We start from the raw sequence: 25,149 nt of genomic DNA, 5'->3' as shown, positions 1-25,149 counted from the left end.
CGTGATCATGAAGGAGGATGCAGTGATCCGGCAGTATTTGCAGTGCACCTGCAGTGCCACTTCATGTGGATGCAGTGTCCCTGCAGTGGTTGCAGTGCACCCTGCAGTGTCCCTGAATATGGATGCTGTGAACATGCAGTGGATGCAGTGATCCTGTAGTGATTGCTTGCGCCTGCATTTCCTCATCAGCTGGGAGCAGTGTTGCTGCAGTGGTTGCAGTGCCACCTTCTGTGTCGCTGAAGGTGAATGCCATGCCCATGCAGTGGAGGCAGTGTACCTATATGTTTATGCAGTATGTTGTGACGGAGGATGCAGTGCACATGAAGGGGGATGCAGTGTCCCTGCAGTGGTTGCAGTGCCCCCTACTGTTTCCCTGAATGTGGATGCATGCCCATCCAGTGCATGCAGTGTCCCACCAGGTGGATGCAATATGCTGTGACAGAGGATGCAGTGCCCACGAAGTTGGATGCACTGAGCCTGAAGTGATTGCAGTGTGCTTGCAGTGCCACTTCAGCTGGCTGCAGTGTTGCTGCAGTGGTTGCAGAGCCAACTGCAGTGTCCATGAACTTGGATGCAGTCCAAATGAAGTAGATGCAGTATCCCACAATGTGCATGCAGTATGTCGTGATGGATGATGCAGTGCCCCTCCAGTGGTTGCAGTGACCCCAGCATTGTCGTGAAATGTTGATGCAGTGCCTATGCAGTGGATGCAGTGCTCACAAGTTAGATGCAGTGAGCCGGAAGTGATTGCAGTACGCCTTCAGTGTCACTTCAGCTGGATGCAGTGTCCCTGCGGTGGTTGCAATGCCCCATGTATTGTCCTGGAATGTGGATGCAGTGATCATGCATTGGATGCAGTGTCCAAACATGTGGAGGCATTGTGGTATGTCGTAGTATGCAGTGCCGATGAAGGTGAATGCAGGGATCCTGCTGTGATGGCAGTGCTCCTGCAGTGCCACTTCAGCTGGATGCAGTGTTGCTGCAGTGCCCCCTGCATTGTCCGGGAATGTGGATGCTTTGGTCCGGCAGTGGATGCAGTGTCCCACAAGGTGGATGCAGTATGTTGTGATGGAGGATGCAGGGGCCATGTAGGGGGTTGTAGTGATCCTGTGTTAAGTGCAGTGCACCTGCAGTGTGACATCAACTGTATACAGTGTCCCTACAGTGCTTGCAGTGACCCCTACAGTTCCCTGAATGTGGATGCAGTGAGCCTAATGTGAATGCAGTGTGCCTGCAGTGCAAATTCCACTGTATGCCGTGTCCCTGCAGTGGTTGCAGTGCCCACTGCCTTGTCCGAGAACGTGGATTCAGTGCCAAGGCCTTTGATTCAGTGTCCCACAAGTTGCATGCAGTATGTTGTGATGGAAGATGCAGTGCCCAAGAAGGTGGATGCAGTGAGCCTGTGCTGAATGCAGTGCACTTGCAGTGACACTTCATCTGGATGCAGTGTTGCTGCAGGGGTTGCAGAGCCAACTCCAGTGTCCCAGAACGAGGATGCAGTCCCCATGCAGTGGATGCAGTGTCCCACAAGGTGGGTGTCTTATTTTGTGATGGAAGATGCACTGCCCACGGAGGTGGATGCAGTGAGCCTGTGCTGAATTCAATGCACCTGCAGTGCCACTTCAGCTGTATGCAGTCTCCCTGCAGTGGTTGCAGTGCAAACGGCATTGTCCGAGAAAGTGCATGCCGTGCCCAGGCATTGGATGCAGTATCCCACAATGTGCATGCAGTATTTTTTGATGGACGATGCAGTGCCCATGAGAGTGGATGCAGTGATCCAGCAGTGGTTGCAGTGCCCACTATAGTTTCCCTCAATGTGGATGCAGTGCCAATGCAGTTCATGCAGTGTCCCACAATGTGGATGGGCTATGCTGTGTCAGAGGATGCAGTGCCCATGAAGGTGGATGCAGTGAGCCTAAAGTGATAGCTGTGTGCATGCTGTTCCACTTCATCTGGATGCAGTGTTGCTGCAGTGGTTGCAGAGCCAAGTGCAGTTGCCCTGAACGTGGATGCAATGCCCATGCAGTGGATGAAGGGTTCAACAATGTGCATGCAGTACACTGTGACTGAGGCTGCAGTGCCCATGAAGGTGGATGCAGTGCTCATGCAGTGGATGCAGTGTCCTCAAGGTTGATGCCTTATGATGTGATGGAGGATTCAGGGATCATGAAGGAGGGTGCAGTTATCCTGTAGTGATTGCAGTGCGCCTTCATTGCCACTAGATGAAGTCAGTGTTCCTGCAGTGGTTGCAATGCCCACTGCATTGTCCGGGATTGTGGATGCAGTGCCCATGCAGTGGATGCAGTGTCCCACAAGGTGAATGCAGTATGTTATGACGGATGCTGCAGTTCTCATGAAGGTGGATTCAGTGTCCCAGCAGTGCTTGCAGTGTCCCAGCATTGTCTGGGAATCTGGATGCAGTAGTCATGCCGTGGATGCAGTGAACCTGCAGTGATTGCAGTGCACCTGTGTTTCCGCATCAGCTGGAAGCAGTGTCCCTGCAGGGGTTGCAGTGCTGCCTTCTGTGTCACTGAAGGTGAATGCCCTGCCCATGCATTGGAGGCAGTGTACCTAAAGGTTTATGCAGTATGCTGTGACGGAGGATGCAGTGCTCATGAAAGTGGATGCTGTGTCCCTGCTGTGGTTGCAGTGCCCCGGCACTGTCCTGGAATGTGGATTCAGGGGTCATGCAGTGGATGCAGTGCCCCCTGCAGTTTACCTGCGTGTGGATACAGTGGTCGTGCAGTGGATGCAGTGTCCCTCATGGTGGATGCCCTCTGTTGTGATAGAGGATTCAGTGATCAGGAAGGAGGATACAGTGATCCTGCAGTCATTGCATTGCACCTGCAGTGTCACTTCAGCTGTCTGCCGTGTCACTGCAGTGGTTGCAGTGGCCCGTTCTGTGTCCCTGAGTATGGATGCAGTGCCCATGCAGTGGATGCAAAGTACCACAAGTTGTTTGCCGTATGTTGTCACAGAGGATGCAGTCCCCACGAGTTGGATGCAGTGAGCCGGCACTGATTGCAATACGCCTTAAGTGCCACTTCAGCTGGATGCAGTGTCCCTGCAGTGGGTGCAGAGCCCCATTCTGTGTCCCTGAATGCGATGCCCCCTGCCTTGACCTGGAATGTGGATTCAGTGCTGTGGCACTGCATGCAGTGTCCCACAAGGTGCATGCAGTATGTTGTGATGTAGGATGCAGGGCCCATGAAGGTGGATGCAGTGATGGTGCAATGGTGGCTGTGCCCCCTACAGCTCCCTGAATGTGGATGCAGTGTCTCTGCAGTGCTTGCAGTGCCCCTCGCATTGTCCAGGAATGTGGATGCAGTAGTCATGCAGTAGATGCAGTGTCCCACAAGGTGGATGCACTATGTTGTGATGGAGGATGCAGTGCCCACGAAGGTATATGCAGTGAGCCTGCACTGATTGCAGTGCGCCTGCAGTGCCACTTCAGCTTGATGCAGCTTTACTGCAGTGGTTGAAGAGCCAACTGCAGTGTCCCTGAACGTGGATGCAGTGCCCATGCAGTGGATTCAGTGTCTCACAAGGCGGATGCTGTATGTTTTTTCGGAGGATGCTGTTCCCATGAAGGTGGATGCGGTGAACCTGCTGTGCTTGCCGTGCCACCTACACTTTACCAGAATTTGGGTGCAGTGCTCAGGCAGAGCATGTGTGTCCCACAAAGTGGATGCCGTATGTTGTGATGGAAGATGCAGAGCCCACGGAGGTGGATGCAGTGAGCTGGCAGTGATTGCACTGTGCCTGCAGTGCCACTTCAGCTGGATACAGAGTCCCTGCAGTGGTTGCAGAGCCCCATTCTGTGTCCCGAGTGTGGATGTGGTCCCCATGCAGAGAATGCAGACTACCAAATATTGGATGCCGTATGTTGTGACAGAGGATGCAGTGCCCACGAGTTGGATGCAGTGAGCCGGCAGTGATTGCAGTGCACCTGCAGTGCCACTTCGGCTGGATGCAGTGTCCCTGCGTTGCTTGCAGTGCCACCTGCAGTTTACCAGAATATGGCTGCAGTGCTAATGCAGCGGATGCAGTGTCCCACAACGTGGATGTCCTATGTTGTGATGGAAGATGCAGTGCTCACGAATGTGGATGCAGCCTGTGCTGAATACAGTGTGCCTGCGGTGCAACTTCAGCTGTATGCAGTGTCCCAGCAGTGGTTGCAGTGTGCACTGCATTGTCCGACAACGTGGATGCAGTGCCCAGATATTGGATGCAGTGCCCCACAAGGTGCATGCAGTATGTTGGATCAGAGGATGCATTTCCCATGAAGATGGATGCAGTGATCCGGCAGTGGTTGCAGTGCACCCTGCTGTGTCCCTGAATGTGGATGCTGTAAACATGAAGAGGATGGAGTGATCCTGCAGTGATCACAGTGTGCCTGCATTTCCACATCAGTTGGAAGCAGTGTCCCTGAAGGGGTTTCAGTGCCACCTTCTGTGTCCCTGAAGGTGAATGCAGTGCCCAGGCAGTGGATGCAGAGTCCCACAATGTGTATGCCGTATGTTTTGCCAGAAGATGCAGTGCTAATGAATGTGGATGCAGTGATCCTGCAGTGATTGCAGTGTCCCCTGCCGTTTACGCGCATGTGGATGCAGTGGTCATGCAGTGCATGCAGTGTCCCTCAAGTTTGATGCCTTATGTTGTGATGGAGGATTCAGTGATCATGAAGGAAGATGCATTGATCCTGCAGTCATTGCAGTGCATCTACAGTGCCACTTCAGCTGGCTGCTGTGTCCCTGCAGTGCTTTCCGTGTCCTGTTCTGTGTCCCTGAGTGTGGATGCTGTGCCCATGCAGTGGATGCAGAGTACCAAATGTTGGTTGCCATATGTTGTGACCAAGGATGCAGTGCCCACTAGTTGGATGCAGTGAGCCAGCAGTGATTGCCGTACTCCTTCAGAGCCAGTTCAGCTGGATGCAGTTTCCCTGCAGTGGTTGCAGTGCCCCCGGCATTGTCCTGAAATGTTGATGCAGTTCCTATGCATTGGATGCAGTGAATCTTCAGTGATTGCAGTGCACCTACAATGCCACTTCAGCTGGATGCAGTGTAGCTCTCGTGGTTGCAGAGGCCCAAGCCATGTCCCTGAATGTGGAAGCTTAGCCCATGCGATGTCTGCAGTGTGACTAAAGCTGCATGCAGTATGTTGTGAAGCAGGATTCAGTGCCCATGAAGGATGATGCAGTGATCCTGCAGTCACTGCAGTGCACCTGAAGTGCCACTTCATCTGGATTCAGTGTCCCTGCAGTGGGTGCATTGCACCCTGCTGTCCCTGAATGTGGATGCTGTGAATTTGCAGTGGATGCAGTGAACCTGCAGTGATTGCAGTGCTCCTGAATTTCCTCATCAGCTGAAAGCAGTGTTGCTGCAGTGGTTGCTGTGCGGCCATCTGTGTCCCTGAGAGTGAATGCAGTGCCCATGCAGTGGAGGCAGTGTACCTAAGGTTTATGCAGTATGTTGTGACGGAGGATGCAGTGCGCATGAAGGCAGATGCAGTGTCCCTGCAGAGGCTGCACGGCCCCCTGCATTGTGCTGGAATGTGGATGCAGGGGTCAAGCAGTTGGTTCAGTGTCTCACAAGGTGGATGGAGTATGTTTTGTCGGAGGATACAGTGCCCATGAAGGCAGATGCAGTGAAACTGCAGTGGTTGCAGTGCCTCCTACAGTTTCCCTGAATGTGGATGCAGTGCTCATGCAGTGCATGCAGTGTCCCACAAAGTGGATGTGTTATGCTTTGACAGAGGATGCAGTGCCCAAGAAGGTGGATGCAGTGAACCTGCAGTGATTGCAGTGCACTCACAGTTCCACTTCAGCTGTATGCATTGTTGCTGCAGTGGTTGCAGAGCCAACTACAGTGTCCCTGAACGTGGATTCAGTGCCCTTGCAGTGGGTGCATCGTCCCACAATGTGCATGCAGTATATTGTGATGGAGGATGCAGTGGCCATGAAGGTGGATGCAGTGATCGTGCAGTGGTTGCAGTGCCCCCTGCAGTTTTCCTGAATGTGGATGCAGTGCTCATGCCTTGCATGCAATGTCCCTCAAGGTGGATGCCTTATGTTGTGATGGAGGATTCAGTGCTCATGAAGGAGGATGCAGTGATCCTGCAGTCATTGCAGTGCACCTGCAGTGCCACTTCAGCTGGCTGCAGTGTCCCTGCAGTGGTTGAAGTGCCCCCTGCATTGTCCTGGAATGTGGATGCACTGCTCATGCAGTGGATGCAGTGTCCAAAAGGTGGATGCAGTATGTTTTGATGGAGGATGCAGGGCCCATGAAGGTGGATGCAGTGATGCTGCTGCGGTTGCAGTGCCCCCTACAGATCCCTGAATGTGGACACAGTAGCCATGCAGTAGTTGCAGTGTACCACAAAGAGGATGTCGTATGTAGTGATGGTAGATGCAGTCCCAAGAAGGTGGATGTAGTGAGCCTGTGGTGAATGCAGTGCGCCTGCTGTGCGACTTCAGATGAATGCAGTTTCCCTGCAGTGGTTTCAGTGCCCTATGTATTGTCTGGGAACGTGGATGCAGTGTCCAAACACTGGATGCAGTGTCCTACAGGGTGAATGCAGTATGTTATGATGGATGATGCAGTTCTCATGAAGGTGGATGCAGTCTCCCTGCAGTGCTTGCAGTGCCCACTGTATTGTCTGGGAATGGGAATGCAGTACTCAGAGGATGCAGTGTCCCACACGGTGAATGAAGTAAATTGTGATGGACGATGCAGGGGCCAGCAAGGTGGTTGCAGTGATGATGCAGTGGTTGCAGTGCGCCCTACAGTTTCCTTGAATTTGGCTGAAGTGCCCATGCAGTGCATGCAGTTTCCCACAAGGTGAATGCAGTATGTTGTGACGGAGGATGCAGAGCCGAGGAAGGTGGATGCAGTGAGCCTGCTGTGGTTGGAGTGCCCCCTGAAGTATACCTGAATGTGGATGCAGTGGTCATGCAATTTATGCAGTGTCCCTCAAGGTGGATGCCTTATGTTGTGATGCAGGATTTAGTGATCATGAAGGAGGATGTAGTGATCCTGCAGTCATTGAAGTGCACCTGCAGTGCCACTTCAGCTGGCTTCAGTGTCCCTGCAGTGGTTGCTATGCCCCGTCCTGTGTCCATGAGTGTGGATGCAGTGCTCAAGCAGTGGATGCAGGGTACCAAAAGTTGGCTGCCGTATGTTGAGAGAGAGGACGCAGAGCCCTGGAGTTGTATGTCATGAGCTGGCAGGGATTGCAGTACGCCTTCAGTGCCACTTCAGCTGGAAGCTGTGTCCCTGCAGGGGTTGCAGTGCCACCTTCTCTGTCGCATATGGTGAATGCAGTGCCCATGCAGTGGATACAGTGTACTTAAATGTTTATGCAGTATGTTGTGACAGAGTATGCAGTATCCATGAAGGGGGATGCAGTGTCCCTCCAGTGGTTGCAGTGCCTCCGGCATTGTCCTGAAATGTTGATGCAGTGCCTATTCAGTGGGTGCAGTGAATCTTCAGTGATTGCAGAGCGCCTGCAGTGCCACCTCAGCTGGATGCAGTGTAGCTGCAGTGGTGGCAGAGCACCCTGCCATGTCCCCGATTGTGGATGCTGTGCCCATGCAGTGTCTGCAGTGTGACTCAAGGGGGATGCAGTATGTTGTGAAGCAGGATTCAGTGCACATGAAGTACGATGGAATGATCCTGCAGTCATTGCAGTGCACCTGCAGTGCCACTTCATCTGGATGCAGTGTCCCTGCAGTGGTTGCAGTGCACCCTGCTGTGTCACTGAATGTGGATGCTGTGAACATGCAGTGGATGCAGTGGTCCTGTAGTGATTGCAGTGCACCTGCATTTCCTCATCAGCTGGAAGCAGTGTCCATGCAGGCATGCACTGCCGCCTACTGTTTCCCTATGGTGAATGCAGTGCCCATGCAGTGGAGGCAGTGTACCTATAGTTTTATGCAGTATGTTGTGACTGAGGATGCAGTGTGCATGAAGGCAGATGCAGTGTCCCTGCAGTGGTTGCAGGGGCCCCTGGAATTGTGCTGGAATGTGGATACAGGGGTCATGCAGTGGATGCAGTGTCTCACAAGGTGGACACAGTATGTTTTGTCGGAGGACACAGTATGTTTTGTCGGAGGATGCAGTGCCCATGAAGGTGGATGCAGTGAACCTGCAGTTTTTGCAGTGCCCCTACAGTTACACTGAATGTGAATGCAGTGCCCATGCAGTGCATGCAGTGTCCCACAAGGTTGATGCGGTATGCTGTGAAGAAGGATGCAGTGCCCACGAATGTGGATGCACTGAGTCTGAATTGATTGCAGTGTGCATGCATTGCCACATCAGCTGGATGCAGTGTTGCTGCAGTGGTTGCTGAGCCAACTGCAGTGGCCCTGAACGTGGATGCAGTCCCCATGCAGTGGATGCAGTGACCCACAATGTGCATGCACTGTGTTGTGACAGAGGATGCAGTGCCCATGAAGGTACATGCAGTTATCCTGCACTGGTTGCAGTCCCCCTGCAGTTTACCTGTTGGTCGATGCAGTGCTCATGCAGTAGATGCAGTGTCCCTCAAGGTGGATGACTTATGATGTGGTGGAGGATCCAGTGGTCATGAAGGAGGATGCAGTGATCCTGCAGTCATTGCAGTGAACTCGCAGTGCCACATCAGCTGGCTACAGTGTCTCTGCAGTGGTTGCAGTGACCCGTCCTGTTTACATGTATGTGGATGCAGTGCCCATGCAGTGAATGCAGAATACCAAAAGTTGGTTGCCACATGTTGTGTCAGAGGATGCAGAGCCCTGGATTTGGATGCAGTGATTGCAGTACTCCTTCAGTGCCACTTCAGCTGGATGCAGTGTCCCTGCAGTGGTTGTAATGCCCCCTGCATTGCCCTGGCTTGTGGAAGCAGTGCTCATGCAGTGGATGCAGTGTCCCACAATGTGGTTATTGTGGTGTGTTGTAGTATGCAGTGCCAATGAAGGTGAATGCAGTCATCCTGCAGTGATGACAGTGCACATGCAATGCCACTTCAGCTGGATGCAGTGATCCTGCAGTGATTGCAGTGCTGACTGATTTGTCCGAGAGCACGGATGCAGTGCCCAGGCATTAGATGCAGTGTCCCACAAGTTGCATGCAGTATGTTGTGACAGAGGATGCAGTGCCCATGATGGTCAGTGCAGTGATCCAGCAGTTGTTGCAGTGCACCCTGCTCTCTCCCAGAATGTGCATGCTCTCAACATGCAGTGGATGCAGTGATCCTGCAGTGATTGCAGTGTGCCTGCATTTCCACATCAGCTGGAAACTGTGCCGCTGCAGGGTTTTAGTGCCGCCTTCTATGTCACTGAAGGTGAACGCAGTGCCTAAGCAGTGGATGCTGTGTACCTAAAGGTTTATGCACTATGTTGTGACGTAGGATGCAGTCCCCATTAGGGGGAGGCAGTGTCACTCCAGTGGTTGCAGTGCTCATGACATTGTCCTGAAATGTTGATCCAGTGCCTATGCAGTGGATGCAGTGAGTCTTCAGTGATTGTAGTGTGCCTGCAGTGCCTCTTCAGCTGTATGCAGTGTAGCTGCAGATGTTGCAGAGCCCCCTGCCATGTCCCTGAATGTGGATGCAGTGCATGCAGTGTAGCACAAGCTGGATGCAGTATGCTGTGAAGGAGGATGCAGTGCCCACGAAGGTGGATGCAGTGAGCCTGAATTGATTGCAGTGCGCTTGCAGTGTCAATTCAGCTGGATGCAGTGTTGCTGCAGTGGTTGCAGAGGCAACTGCAGTGTCCCTGAACGTGGATGCCGTACCCATGCAGTGGATGCAGTGTCCCACAATGTGGATGCAGTATGTTGTGATGGAGGATGCACTGCTCATGAAGGTGGATGCAGTGATATTGCAGTGGTTGCAGTGGTCCCCGCAGTTTACCTGAATTTTGATGCAGTGCTCATGCCGTGGATGCAGTGTCCCTCAACTTGGAAGACTTATGATGTGTTGGAGGATTCAGTGATCATGAAGGAGGATGCAGTGATCCTGCAGTTATTGCAGTGAACTTGAAGTGCCACTTCAGCTGGCTGAAGTGTCCCTGCAGTAGTTGCAATGCCCCATTCTGTGTCCCTGAATGTGGATGCAGTCCCCATGCAGTGGATGCAGAGTACCAAAAGTTGGTTGCCGTATGTTGTGACAGAGGATGCAGAGACCTGGAGTTGGATGCAGTGAGCCCATAGGGATTACAGGACGCCTTCAGTGCCACTTCAGCTGGATGCAATGTCCCTGCAGTGGTTGCAATGCCACCTGCATTGTCCTGGAATGCGGATGCAGTTCTCATGAAGTGGATGCAGTGTCCCACAATGTGGAGGCATTGTGGTGTGTTGTAGTATGCAGTGCTGATGAAGGTGAATGCCGTGATACTGCAGTGATGGCAGTGCGCATGCATTTCCACATCAGATGGAAGCAGTGTCCCTGCAGGGGTTGCTGTGCCACCTTTTGTGTCACTGATTGTGAGTGCAGTGCCTATGCAGTGCATGGAGTATACCTAAAGGTTTATGCAGTATGTTGTGAAGGAGGATGCAGTGCCCATGAAGGGGACTGCAGTGTCCCTCCAGTGGTTGCAGTGCCCCTGGCATTGCCCTGAAATGTTGATGAAGTGCCTATGCAGTGGATTCAGTGAATCTTCAGTGATTGCAGTGCGTCTGCAGTGCCCCTTCAGCTGGATGCAGTGTAGCTGCAGTGGTTGAAGAGTCCCCTGCCATCTCGCTGTATGTGGATGCTGTGTCCATGCAGTGTCTGCAGTGTGACTCAAGGTGGATGCAGTATGTTGTGAATCAGGCTTCAGTGACCAGGAAAGACGATGAAGTGATCCTGTAGTAATTGCAGTGCACCTGCAGTGCCACTTCATATGGATGCAGTGTCCCAGCACTGGTATCAGTGCACCCTGCTGTGTCCCTGAATGTGGATGCTGTTAACATGCAGTGGATGCAGTGATCCTGCACTGATTTCAGTGCACCTGGATTTCCTCATCAGCTGCAAGCAGTGTTGCTGCAGTGGTTGCAGTGCCGCCTTCTGTGTCACTGAATGTGAATGCAGTGCCCATGCAGTGGAGGCAGTGTTCCTAAAGGTTTATGCAGTATGTTGTGACAGAGGATGCAGTGCCCATGAAGGGGGATTTAGTGTCCCTCCAGTGGTTGCAATGCCCCTGGCATTCTTCTGAAATGTTGAAACAGTGCCTATGCAGTGGATGCAGTGAATCTTCAGTGATTGCACTGCACCTGCAGTGCCATTTCAGCTGGATGCCTGTCCCTGCAGTGTTTGCAGTGCCCCTTTCTTTGTCCCTGAGTGTGGATGCAGTGCCCATGCAGTGGATGCAGAGTACCAAAGGTTGGCTTCCATATGTTGTGACTGAGGATGCAGAGCCATGGAGTTGGATGCAATGAGACAGAACAGATGGCAGTACGCCTTCAGTGCCACTTCAGCTGTATGCTGTGTCCCTGCAGTGGTTGCAATGCCCATGCATTGTCCTGGAATGTGGCTGCAGTGCTCATGCAGTGGATGCAGTGTTCCTCAAGGTGGATGCCTCATGTTGTGATGGAGGATTCAGTGATCATGAAGGTGGATTCAGTGATCCTGCAGTCGTTGCACTGGTCCTGCAGTGCCAATTCAGCTGGCTGCAGTGTCCCTGCAGTGGTGCCTTGCACACAGCATTGTCTGAGAACGTGGATGCAGTGCCCAGGCATTGGATGCCTTGTCCCACAAGGTGCATGCAGTAGGTTGTGACGGAGGATGCAGTTCCCATGAAGGTGGATGCAGTGATCCGGCAGTGGTTGCAGTGCACCGTGCTGTGTCCCTGAATGTGGATGCTGAGAATATGCAGTGGCTGCAGTGATCCTGCAGTGTTTGCAGTGTGCTTGCATTTCCACTTCAGCTGGTAGCAGTGTCCCTGCAGGGTTTGCAGTGCAGCCTTCTGTGTCACTGAAGTTGAATGCAGTGCCCATTCAGTGGATGCAGTGTACCTAAAGGTTTATGCAGATTGTTGTTAAGGAAGGACGTAGTGCCCAGGAAGGTGGTTGCGGTGAAGCTGCAGTGGTTGCAGTGCCCCCTACAGCTTCCCTGAATGTGGATGCAGTGTCCATGCAGTGCATGCAGTGTCCCACAAGGTGGATGCAGTATGCTGTGACGTAGGATGCAGTGCCCAAAAAGGTGGATGCAGTGAGCCTGCAGTGATTTCAATGCGCTTGAAGTGCCACTTCAGCTGGATGCAGTGTTGCTGCAGTGGTTGCAGTGTCACCTGCAGTTTACCTGAATGTGGATGTTGTGCTAATGCAGTGGATGCAGTGTCCCTCAAGTTGAATGCCTTTTCTAGTCATGAAGGAGTCAGTGATCATGAAGGAGGATGCAGTGATCCTTCAGTCACTGCAGTGTACCTGCCGTGCCACTGCAGATGGCTGCAGTATCCCTGTAGTGTTTGCAGTGCACACTGCATTGTCCTTGAATGTGTATGGAGTGCCCAGGCATTGGATGAAAGGTCCCACAAGGTGCGGGCAGTATGTTGTGATGGAGGATTCAGTGCCCATGAAGGTGGGTGTATTGAAATGGCAGTGGTTGCAGTGCACCCTGCTGTGTCCCTGAATGTGCATGCTCTGAACATGCAGTGGATGCAGTGTTCCTGCAGTGATTGCATTGCACCTGCATTTCCACATCAGCTGGAAGTAGTGTTCCTTCAGGGGTTGCAGTACTGCCTTCAGTGTCCCTGAAGGTGAATGCAGTGCCCATGCAGTGGATGCAGTGTACCTAAAGGTAAATGCAGTATGTTGTCACGGATGATGCAGTGCCCATTAAAGGGGATGCACTGTCGCTGCAGTGGTTTAGTGCCCCTGGCATTCTCCTGAAATGTGGATGCAGTTGTCATGCAGTGGATGCAGTCTCAGAAAGCGGATGCGGTATGTTTTTTCGGATGATGCAGTGCCCATGAAGGTGGATTTGCTGAACCTGCAGTGGTAGCTGTGCCCCCTACAGCTCCCTGAGTGTGGATGCAGTTCCCATGTAGTAGTTGCAGTGTCCCAGAAGTTGGATTTCATATCTTGTGAAGGAAGATGCATTGCCCAGGAATGTCAATGCAGTGAGCCTGTGCTGAATGCAGAGCACCTGCAGGGTGAATTCAGCTGTATGCAGTGTCCCTGCAGTGGTTGCAGTGCTCACTGCATTGTCCGAGAACGTGGATGCAGTGCCCAGGCATTGAATGCAGTGTCCTACAAGGTTATGCAGTATGTTATGATGGATGATGCACTTCTCCTGAAGGTGGATGCAGTGTCCCTGCAGCGCTTGCAGTGCCCCCAGCATTGTCTGGGAATGTGGATGCAGTAGTCGTGTAGTGGATCCAGTGTCACACAAGGTGGTTGCTGTATGTTATGACGGATGGTTCAGTTCTCATGAAGGTGGATGCAGTGTCCCTGCAGTGCTGGAAGTGCACCCTGCATTGTCCAACAACGTGGATGAAGTGCCCAGGCATTGGTGCAGTGTCCCACAAGGTGCTTGCAGTTGCTGTGATGGAGGATGCAGTGCCCATGAAGGTTGATGCTGTGACCCTGCAGTGGTTGCAGTGCACCCTGCTCTGTCCCTGAATGTGGATGCTGTGAACATGCATTGGATGCAGTAATCCTGCAGTGATTGCAGTGCACCTGCATTTCCACATCAGCTGGAAGCAGTGTCCCTGCAAGTGTTGCAGTGCCGCCTACTGTGTTCCTTAAGGTGAATGCAGTGCCCATGCAGTTGATGCAGTGTACCTAAAGGTTTATTCAGTAGGTTGTGATGGAGGATGCAGTGACCATGAAGGTGGATGCAGTATCACTGCAGTGGTTGTAGTGCCCCCGGCATGGTCCTGGAATGTGGATGCAGGGGTCATGCAGTGGATGCAGTGTCTCACAAGGCGGAAGCAGTATGTCTTGATGGAGGAGACACTTCCCATGAAGGTGGATTCGGTGAACCTGCAGTGATTGCCGTGCCCCCTACTGTTTCCCTGAATGTAATGCAGTGTCCATGCAGTGCATGCAGTGTCCCAGAAGGTGGATGCAGAATGCTGTGACAGAGGATGCAGTGCCCACGAAGGTGGATGCAGTGAGCCTGAAGTCATTGCAGTGTGTCTGTAGTGCCACTTCATCTGGATGCAGTGCTGCTGCCGTGGTTGCAGAGCCAACTGCAGTGTCCCTGAAAGTGGATGCAATCCCCATGCTGTGGAGGCAGTGTCCCACAATGTGCATGCAGTATGTCGTGATGGATGATGCAGTGCCCATGAAGGTGGATGCAGTGATCCTGCAGTGGTTGCAGTGCCCCCTGCAGTATACCTGAATGTGGATGCAGTGCTCATGCAGTGGATGCAGTGTCCCTCAAGGTGGATGCCTTATGATGTGTTGGAGGATTCATTGATCATGAAGGAGGATGCAGTGATCCTGCAGTCATTGCAGTGCACATGCAGTGCCACTTCAGCTGGCTGCAGTGTCCCTGCAGTGGTTGCAGTGCCCCGTTCTGTGTCCCTGAATGTGGATGCAGTGCCCATGCAGTGGATGCAGAGTACCAAATGTTGGTTGCCGTATGTTGAGACAGAGGATGCAGAGCCCTGGAGTTGGATGCAGTGAGCTGGTAGAGATTGCAGTACGCCTTCACTGGCAATTCAGCTGGATGCAGTGTCCCTGCAGTGTTTCGAATGACCCTGCATTGTCCTGGAATGTGGATGCAGTGCTCATGCAGTGGATGCAGTGTCACACAATGTGGAGGCATTGTGGTTGTTGTAGTATGCAGTGCGGATGAAGGTGAATGCAGTGATCCTGCAGTGATGGAAGTGCGCCTGCAGTGCCACTTCAGCTGGATGCAGTGTTGCTGGAGTGCTTGCAGTGCCCCCTGCATTTTCCAGGAATGTGGATGCAGTGCGCAGGCAGTAGATGCAGTGACCCACAAGGTGGATGCAGTATATTATGACGGATGATGCAGTTCTGATGAAGGTGGATGCAATGTCCCTGCAGTGCTTGCAGTGCCCCCAGCATTGTGTGGGAATGTGGATGCAGTAGTGATGCAGTGGATGCAGTGTCTCACAAAGCAGATGCAGTATGTTTTGTCAGAGGATGCAGTGCCCATGAAGGTGGATGGGGTGAACATCCAGTGGTTGCTGTGCCCCTTACAGTTTCCCTGGATGTAATGCAGTGCCCATACAGTGCATGCAGTGTCCCAAAAGGTGCATGCCTTATGTTGTGACAGAGGATGCAGTGCCCATGAAGGTGGATGCAGTCATCCGGTTGTGCTTGCAGTGACCCGTTCTGTGTCCCTGAATGTGGATGCAGCACCCATCCAGTGGATGCAGAGTACCAAACGTTGGTTTCCATATGTTGTGACGGAGGATGCAGTGCCCAGAAATTGAATGCAGTGATCCTGCAGTCATTGCAGTCTGCCTTCAGTGCCACTTCATCTGGATGCATTGTCCCTGCAGTGGTGGCAATGCACCATGCTGTGTCCCTGAATGTGGATGCTGTGAACATGCAGTGGATGCACTGATCCTGCAGTGATTGCAGTGCACCTGCATTTCCACTTAAGCTGGTGGCAGTGTCCCTGCAGGGGTTGCAGTGCCACCTTCTGTGTCCCTAAAGGTGAATGCAGTGCCCATGCAGTGGATGCAGTGTACCTAAATGTTTATGCAGTATGTTGTGACAGAGGATGCAATTCCCATGAAGGTTGGATGGAATGTCCCTGCAGTGGTTGCAGTGCCCCAGGCTTTGTGCTGTAATGTGGAGGCAGGGGTCATGCAGTGGATGCAGTGTCTCACAAGGCGGACGCAGTATGTTTTGTCAGAGGATGCAGTTCCCATGAAAGTGGATGCGGTGAACCTGCATTGGCTGCAGTGACCCCTACAGCTTCTCTGAATGTGGATGCAGTGCATGCAGTGTCCCACAAGGTGGATGAGACATGTAAAGGATGTTGCAGTGCCCATGAAGGCGAAGGCAGTGAGCCTGATGTGATTGCAGTGCTCATGCAGTGGTTGCAGTGTCCCTCACCATGGATGCCTTAGACTTGGAAGATTCAGTGATCATGTAGGAGGATTCAGTGATCCTGCAGTCATTGTGGTGAACTTGCAGTGCCATTTCAGGTGGCTGCAGGGTCCCTGCAGTGGTTTCAGTGCCCCGTCCTGTGTCCCTGAATGTGGATGCACTGCCCATGCAATTGATGCAGAGTACCAAAAGTTGGTTGCCGTATGTTGTGACAGAGGATGCAGAGCCCTGGACTTGGATGCAGTGAGCTGGCAGTGATTGCAGTACGCCTTCAGTGCCACTTCAGCTGGATGCAGTGTCCCTGCAGTGGTTGCACTGCCCCCTGCATTTTCCTGGAATGTGGATGCAGTGCTCATGCAGTGGATGCAGTGTTCCACAATGTGGAGGCATTGTGGTGTGTTGTATTATGAAGTGTCGATGAAGGTGAATGCAATGATCCTGCCGTGATGACCGTGCGCCTGCTGTGCCACTTCTGCTGGATGCAGTGTTGCTGCTGTGGTTGCAGTGCCCCATGCATTCCAATGTGGATGCAGTGGCCAAGCAGTTGATGAAGTGTCCCACAAGGTGGATGCAGTATGTTATGACGGATGATGCAGTTCTCATGAAGGTGGATGCAGTGTCCCTGCAGTTCTTGCAGTGCCCCCCGCATTGACCGGTAGTTTGGATGCAGTAGTCGTACAGTGGATGCAATGTCCCACATGTGGATGCAGTATGCTGTGATTGAGTCTGCAGGGCCCATGAAGGTGGATGCAGTGATGCTGCAGTGGTTGCAGTGCCCCCTACAGTTCCCTGAATGTGGATGAACTGCCCATGCAGTAGTGGCAGTGTTCCACAAGGTGGATGTCGTATGTTGTGATGGAAGACGCAGTGCCTGTGAATGTGCATGCAGTTAGCCTGTGCTGAATGCAGTGTGCCTGCAGTGTGACTACAGCAGTATGCCGTGTCGCTGCATTGGTTCAAGTGGCAACTGCATTGTTCAAGAATGCAGATGCAGTGCCCAGGCATTGGATGCAGTGTTCCAGAAGGTGCATACAGTATGTTGTGATGGAGGATGCAGTGCCTATGAGGATGGATGCAGTGATCCGGCAGTGCTTTGAGTGCGACTGCATTTCCATATCAGCTGGAAGCAGTGTCCCTGCAGGGGTTGATTGCCACCATCTGTGTCGGTGAAGGTGAATGCAGTGCCCATGAAGTGGATGCAGTGTACCAAAAAGTTTATGCAGTAAGTTGTGATGGAGGATGCAGTGCCCATGAATGGGGATGCAGTGACCCTCCAGTGGTTGCAGTTCCCCCAGCATTGTCCTGAAATATTGAGGAAGTGCCTATGCAGTGGTTGCATTGACACTTCAGTGATTGCAGTGTGCCTGCAGTGCCACTTCAGCTGGATGCAGTGTAGCTGCAGTGGTTGCAGAGCCCCCTGCCATGTCCCTGAATGTGGATGCTGTGCCCATGCAGTGTCTGCAGTGTGACTCAAGGTGGATGCAGTATGTTGTGAAGTAGGATTCAAAGCCCATGAGGGATGATGCAGTGATGCTGCAGTCATTGCAGTGCACCTGCAGTGCCACTTCACCTGGATGCAGTGTCTCTGCAGTGGTTGCAGGGCACCCTGCTGTGTCCCTGAATGTGGATGCTGTGAACATGCAGTGGATGCAGTGGCCCTGCAGTGATTGCTGTGCACCAGCATTTCCTCTCAGCTGGAAGCAGTGTTGTTGCAGTGGTTGCAGTGCCACCTCTCTTTCCCTGAAGGTGAATGCAGTTCCCATGCAGTGTAGGCAGTGTACCTAAAGGTTTATGCAGTATGTTGTGATGGAGGATGCAGTGCGCATGAAGGCAGATGCAGTGACCTTGCAGTGGTTGCAGGGCCCCTGGCATTGTGCTTGAATGTGGATGCAGGGGTCATGCAGTAGATGCAGTGTCTCACAAGGCGGAAGCAGTATATTTTGCTGGAGGATGCAGTGCCCTTGATGGTGGATGCTTTGAACCTGCAGTGGTTGAAGTGCCCACTATAGTTTCCCTGAAAGTGGATGCAGTGCCAAGCCAGTGCATGCAGTGTCCCACAAGTGGATGTGGTATGCTGTGACAGAGGATGCAGTGCCCACGAAATTGGATGCAGTGAGCCTGAAGTGATTGCAGTGCACCTGTAATGTGACTTCAGCTGTATGCAGTGTCCCTGCACTGGTTGCAGTGCCCACTGCATTGTCTGATAACGAGGGTGCAGTGCCCAGGCATTGGATGCAGTGTCCCACAAGGTGCATGCAGTATGTTGTGACAGAGGATGCAGTGCCCATGAGGGTGGATGCAGTGATCCGGAAGTGGTTGCAGTGCACCCTGCTGTGTCCCTGAATGTGCATGCTGTGAACATGCAGTGGATGCAGTTATCCTGCAGTGATTGCAGTGCACCTGCTTTTCCACATCAGCTGGAAGCAGTGTCCCTGCAGGGGTTTCAGTTCCACCTTCTTTGTCGCTGAAGGTGATTGCTGTTCCCATGCAGTGTATGCAGTGTACCTAAAGGTTTATGCATTATGTTGTGATGGAGGATGCAGTGCGCATGAATGTGGATGCAGTGTCCCTGCAGTGGTTGCAGTGCCCCGGCATTGTGCTGGAATATGGATACAGTGGTCATACAGTGGATGCAGTTTATCACAAGGAGGATGCAGTATGTTTTGTCAGAGGATGCAGTGCCCATGACGGTGGATTCAGTGAACCTGCAGTGGTTTCAGTGCCCATTAAAGTTTCCCTGAATGTGGATGCAGTGCCCATGCAGTGCATGCAGTGTCCCACAGGGTGGATGTGGTATGCTGTGACGGAGGATGCAGTGCCCATGAAGGTTGATGCAGTGAGCTTGAAGTGATTGCAGTGTGCTTGCAGTGAAACTTCAGCTGGATGCAGTGTTGCTGCAGTGATTGCAGAGCCAACTGCAGTGTCCCAGAACGTGGATGCAGTCCCCATGCAGTGGATGCAGTGCCCCACAATGTGCATGCTGTATGTCTTGATGGAGGATGCAGGGTCCATGAAGGTGGATGCAGTGATCCTGCAGTGGTTGCAGTGCAGACTGCATTGTCCAAGAACGAGGATGCAGTGCCCAGGCATTGGATGCAGTGTCCCACAAGGTGCATGCAGTATGTTGTGATGGAGGATGCCATGCCCATGAAGGTGGATGCCATGATCCGGCAGTACTTGAAGTGCACCCTGCAGTGTCCCTGAATGTAGATGCTCTGAACATGCAGTGGATGCAGTGATCCTGCAGTGATTGCAATGCACCTGCATTTCCACATCACCTGGAAGCAGTGTCCCTGCAGGGATTGCAGTGCCACCGTCTGTGTCAGTGAAGGTGAATACAGTGCCCATGCAGAGGATGCAGTGTACGTAAAGGTTTATGCAGAATGATGAGACAGGGGATGCAGTGCCCATGAATGTGGATGCAGTGTTCATGTAGTGGTAGCAGTGCCCCCGGCATTGTAATGGAATGTGGATGCAGTGCTCATGCAGTGGATGCAGTGTCTCACAAGGCAGATGCAGTATGATGTTTTGGAGGATGCAGTGCCCATGAAGATGGATGCCATGAACCTGCAGTGATGGCCTTGTGCCTTCAGTGCCACTTCAGTTGGATGCAGTGTCCCTGCAGTGGTTGCAATGGCCCCTGCATTGTCCTGGAATGTGGAATCAGTTCTCATGCAGTGGATGTCGTGTCCCTCAAGGTGGATGCCTTATGATGTGATGGAGGATTCACTGATCATGAAGGAGGATGCAGTCATCCTGCAGTCATTGCAGTGCACCTGCAGTGCCACTTCAACTGGATGCAGTGTCCCTGCAGTGGTTGCAGTGCACCCTGCTGTGTCCCATAATGTAGATGCTGTGAACATGCAGTGGATGCAGTGATCCTGCAGTGATTGCAGTGCGCCTGCATTTCCTCATCAGCTGGAAGCAGTGTTGCTGCAGTGGTGGCAGTGCTGCCTTCTGTGTCTCTGAAGGTGAATGCAGTTCCCATGTGGTGGATACAGTTTACCTAAAGGTTTATGCAGTATGTTGGGACGGAGGATGCAGTGCCCATGAAGGTGGCTGCAGTGATCTGGCATTGGTTGCAGTGCACCCTGCTGTGTCCCTGAATGTGGATGCTGTGGACATGCAGTTTCTACTGTGTGATTCAAGGTGGATGCAGTATGTTGTGAAGTAGGATTCAGTGCCCATGAAGGACCATGTAGAGATCCTGCAATCATTGCAGTTCTCCTGCAGTTCCACTTAACCTGGATGCAGTGTCCCTGCAGTTGTTGCACTGCCCCCTGCATTGTTCCTGAATGTGGATGCGGTGCCCATGCAGTGGATGCAGATTCCCACAAGGTGCATGCTGTATGTTGTGAAGGAGGATTCAGTGCCCATGAGGGTGAATGCAGTGTCCGGCAGTGGCTGCAGTGCACTCTTTTGTGTCCCTGAATGTAGATACTGTCAAAATGCAGTGGATGCAGTGATCCTGCAGTGTTTGCAGTGCACCTGCATTTCCATGAGAGCTGAAAGCAGTGTTGTTGCAGTGGTTGCAGTGCCGCCTTCACTGTCCCTGAAGGTGAATGCAGTGCCCATGTAGTGGAAGCAGTGTACCTAAAGGTTTATGCAGTATCTTGTGAAGGAGGATGCAGTGCGCATGAAGGTGGATTCAGTGTCCCAGCAGTGGTTGCAGGGCCCCTGGCATTGTGCTGGTATGTGGATACAATAGTCATGCAGTGGATGCAGTGTCTCACAAGGCAGATGCAGTATGCTTTGTCTGAGGATGCAGTGCCCATGAAGGTGGATGTGGTGAATCTGCCGTTTTTTCAGTGTACACTACAGTTTCCCTGAATCTGGATGCAGTGCCCATGCAGTGCATGCAGTGTTCCACAAGGTGGAGGCGGTATGCCGTGACGGAGGATGCAGTGCCCACGAAGGTGGATGCAGTGAGTCTGAAGTGATTGCAGTGGGCTTGCATTGCCACATCAGCCTTATGAAGTTTTGCTGCAGTGGTTGCAGAGCCAACGGCAGTGTCCCTGATGCATACAGTGCTCATGCATTGGTTGCAGTGTCCCTTAAGTTGTATGCCTTATGATGTGTTGGAGGATTCAGAGATCATGAAGGAGGATGCAGTGACCCTGCAGGCATTGCAGTCAACCTGCAGTGACACTTCAGATGGCTGCAGTATCCCTGCAGTGGTTGCCGTGCCCTCTGCATTGCCCGAAACATGGATGCAGTGCCCAGGCATTGGATGCAGTGTCCCACAAGCTGAATGCAGTATGTTGTGATGAAGGATGCAGTGCCCATGTAGGGGGATGCAGTGTCCCTCCAGTGGTTGCAGTGCCCCCGGCATTGTCCTGAAATGTTGATGCAGTGCCTATGCAGTGGATTCAGTGAATCTTCCGTGATGGCAGTGCGACTGCAGTGCCATTTCAGCTGGATGCAGTGTATTGCAGTGGTTGCAGAGCCCCCTCTCATGTTCCTGAATGTGGATGCTGTCCCCATGCAGTGTCTGCAGTGTGACTCAAGGTGGATGCAGTATGTTGTGTAGTAGAATTCAGTGCCCATGAAGGACGATGCAGTGACCCTTCAGTCATTGCAGTGCACCTGCAGTGCCACTTCATCTGGATGCAGTGTCCCTGCAGTGGTTGCACTGCACCCTGTTGTGTCCCTAAATGTGGATGCTGTGAACATGCAGTGGATGCACTGATCCTGCAGTGATTGCAGTGCACCTGCATTGCCTCATCAGCTGGAAGCAGTGTTGCTGCAGTGGTTGCAGTGCTGCCTTCTGTGTCCCTGAATGTGAATGCAGTGCCCATGCAGTGAATGCAGCTTCCCAAAAGCTGGATGCGGTATGCTGTGATGGAGGATGCAGTGCCCACGAAGGTGGATGCAGTGAGCCTGACGTGATTGCAGTGTGCTTGAAGTGACACTACAGCTGGATGGAGTCTTGCTGCAGTGGTTGCAGATCCAACTTCAATGTCCCTGATGCATGCAGTGGATGCAGTGTCCCTCAAGGTGGATGCCATATGATGTGTTGCAAGATTCAGTGATCATGGAGGAGGATGCAGTGATCCTGAAGTCATGGCAGTGAACTTGCAGTGCCTATGCAGCTGGCTGCAGTTTCCCTGCAGTGGATGCACTGCCCCGGTCTGTGTTCTGAATGTGGATGCAGTGCCCATGCAGTGGATGCAGAGTACCAAAAGTTGGTTGCCGTATGATGTGACAGAGGATGCAGTGCCAAGTGTTGGATGCAGAGCCAGCATGATTGCAGTACGCCTTCAGTGCCCCTTCTGCTGGATGCAGTGTCCCTGCAGGGGTTGCAATGCCCCCAGCATTGTTCTGGATTGTGGATGAAGTGCTCTTGCAGTGGATGCAGTGTCCCAGAATGTGGAGGCATTGTGTGTTGTAGCATGCAGTGCCAATGAAGGTGAATGCAGTGATCCTGCAGTGATGGCATTGCGCATGCAGTGCCTCTTCAGCTGGATGCAGTGTTCCTGCAGTGGTTGCAAAGCCTCTTGCATTGTCCTGGAATGTGGATGCAGTGCCCAGGCAGTGGATGCACTGTCCCACAAGATGGATGCACTATGCTATGACGGATGATGCAGTTCTTATGAAGGTAGATGCAGTGATGCTGCAGTGGTTGCAGTGCCCCCTACAGTTCCCTGAATGTGGATGTACTGCCCATGAAGTAGTTGCAGTGTCCCACAAGGTGGATGACATATGTTTTGATACAAGATGCAGTGCCCACGAAGGTGGATGCAGTGAGCCTATGCTGAATGCAGTGAGCCTGCAGTGCGACTGCAGCTGTATGCACTGTCCCTGCAGTGGTTGCAGTGCCCAATGCATTGTCCGATAACGTGGATGCAGTGCCCAAGGCATTGGATGCAGTGTCACACAAGGTCCATGCAGTATATTGTGACAGAGATGCAGTGCCCATGAAGGTGGATGCAGTGATCCAGCAGTGGTTGAAGTCCAACCTGCTGTGTCTCTGGAATTGGATGCTGTGAACATGCAGTGGATGCAGTGATCCAGCAGTGATGGCAGGGCGCCTGCATTTCCACGTCATCTGAAAGCAGTGTCCCTGCAGGGGTTGCAGTGCCACCTTCTGTGTCCCTTAATGTTGCAGTGCCCATGCAGTGGTCAGAGTGTACCTAAGGTTTATGAAGTATGTTGTGTCAGAGGATGCAGTGCCCATGAAGAGGGATGCAGTGTCCCTCCAGCAGTTGCAGTGTCCCGGCATTGTCCTGAAATGGTGATGCTGTGCATATGCAGGGGATGCAGTGTATCTTCACAGATTGCAGTGCACATGCAGTGCCACTTCATCTGGATGCAGTGTCCCTGCAGTGGTTGCAGTGCAAACAGCTGTGTCCCTGAATGTGGATGCAGTGCCCATGCAGTGGATGCAGAGTATCAAATGTTGTTTGAGGTATGTTGTGGCAGAGGATGCAGAGCCCTGGAGTTGGATGCAGTGAGCCGGAGGTGATTGCAGTACGCTTTCAGTGCCACTTCAGCTGTATGCAGTGTACCTGCAGTGGTTGCAATGCCCCCTGCATTGTCCTGGAATGTGGAGGCGGTCCTCATGCAGTGTATACAGTGTCCCCCAATGTGGAGGCATTGTTTTGTGTTGTAGTATGCAGTATCATGAAGGTGAATGCAGTGATCCTGCAGTGATGGCAGTGTGCCTGCAGTGCCACTTCATCTGGATGCAGTGTCCCTGCAGTGGTTGCAGTGCACCCTGCTGTGTCCCTGAGTGTGGATGCTGTGAGCATGCAGTGGATGCAGTGATACAGCAGTGATTGCAGTGCACCTGCATTTCCTCATCAGCTGGAAGCACTGTTGCAGGAGGGGTTGCAGTGCTGCCTTCTGTGCCCCAGAAGGTGAATGCAGTGCCCATGCAGTGGAGGCAGTGTCCCCAAAGGTTTATGCAGTATGTTGTCACGGAGGATGCAGTGCGTATGAAGGTGGATGCAGTGTTGCTGCAGTGGTTGCAGGGGCCCCGGCATTGTGGTGCAATCTGGATGCAGGGGTCATGCATTGGATGCAGTGTCTCACAAGGCAGATGCAGTATGTTTCGTTGGAGGATGCAGTGCCCATTAAGGTGGATGCGGTGTCCTCGCTGTGGTTGCAGTGCCCCCTACAGTTTCCCTGAATGTGGATGCAGTGCCCATGAAGTGCATGCAGTGTTCCACCAGGTGGATGCAGTATGCTGTGACGGAGTATGCAGTGCCCACGAAGGTGGATGCAGTGAGCCTGAAGTGATTGCAGTGCACTTGCAGTGCCACTAAAGCTGGATGTGCTGTAGCCACAGTGGTTGCAGTGCCAACCGCAGTGTCCCACAACGTGGGTGCAGTAAGCATGCAGTGGATGCAGTGTCCCTCAAGGTGGATGCCTTATGATGTGTTGGAGGATTCAGTGATCATGAAGGATGATGCAGTGATCCTGCAGTGACTGCAGTGAACTTGCAGTGCCACTTCAGCTGGCTGCAGAGTCCCTGCAGTGGTTGCAGTGCCCTGTACTTTGCCCATGAGTGTGGATGCAGTGCCCATGCAGTGGATGCAGTGTACCAAAACTTGACTGCCGTATGTTGTGTCAGAGGATGCAGATCCCTGGTCTTGGATGCTGAGAGCTGTCTGTGATTGCAGTACGCATTCAGTGCCACTTCAGTTGGATACAGTGTCACTGCAGTGGTTGCAATGTTCCATGCATTGTCCTGGAATATGGATGCAGTACTCATGCAATGGATGCAGTGTCCAACAATGTGGAGGCATTGTGGTGTGTTGTACGATGAATTGCCGATGAAGGTGAATGCAGTGATCCTGCAGTGATAGCAGTGCACCTGCAGTGTTACTTCAGATGGAAGCAGTGTTATTGCAGTGGTTGCAGTGCCCCCTGCATTGTCCTGGAATGTGGATGCATTGCCCAGGCAGTGGATGCAGTGTCCCTAAAGTTTTATGCAGTATGTTGTGATGGAGGATGCAGTGTGCATGAAGGTGGATGCAGTATCCCTGCAGTGGTTGTAGGGCCCCCGGCATTGTGCTGGAATGTGGATGCAGTGCTCATGGAGTGGATGTAGTGTCCCTCAAAGTGGATGGCTTATGTTGTGATGGGTGATCCAGTGAACATGAACGAGGATGCAATGATACTGCAGTCATTGCAGTGCACATGCTGTGCCACT

The sequence above is a fragment of the Equus caballus genome, chromosome 25, assembly GCF_041296265.1.
Source record: "Equus caballus isolate H_3958 breed thoroughbred chromosome 25, TB-T2T, whole genome shotgun sequence".
NCBI lineage: Eukaryota > Metazoa > Chordata > Mammalia > Perissodactyla > Equidae > Equus > Equus caballus.
This window is presented reverse-complemented; position numbering follows the sequence as displayed.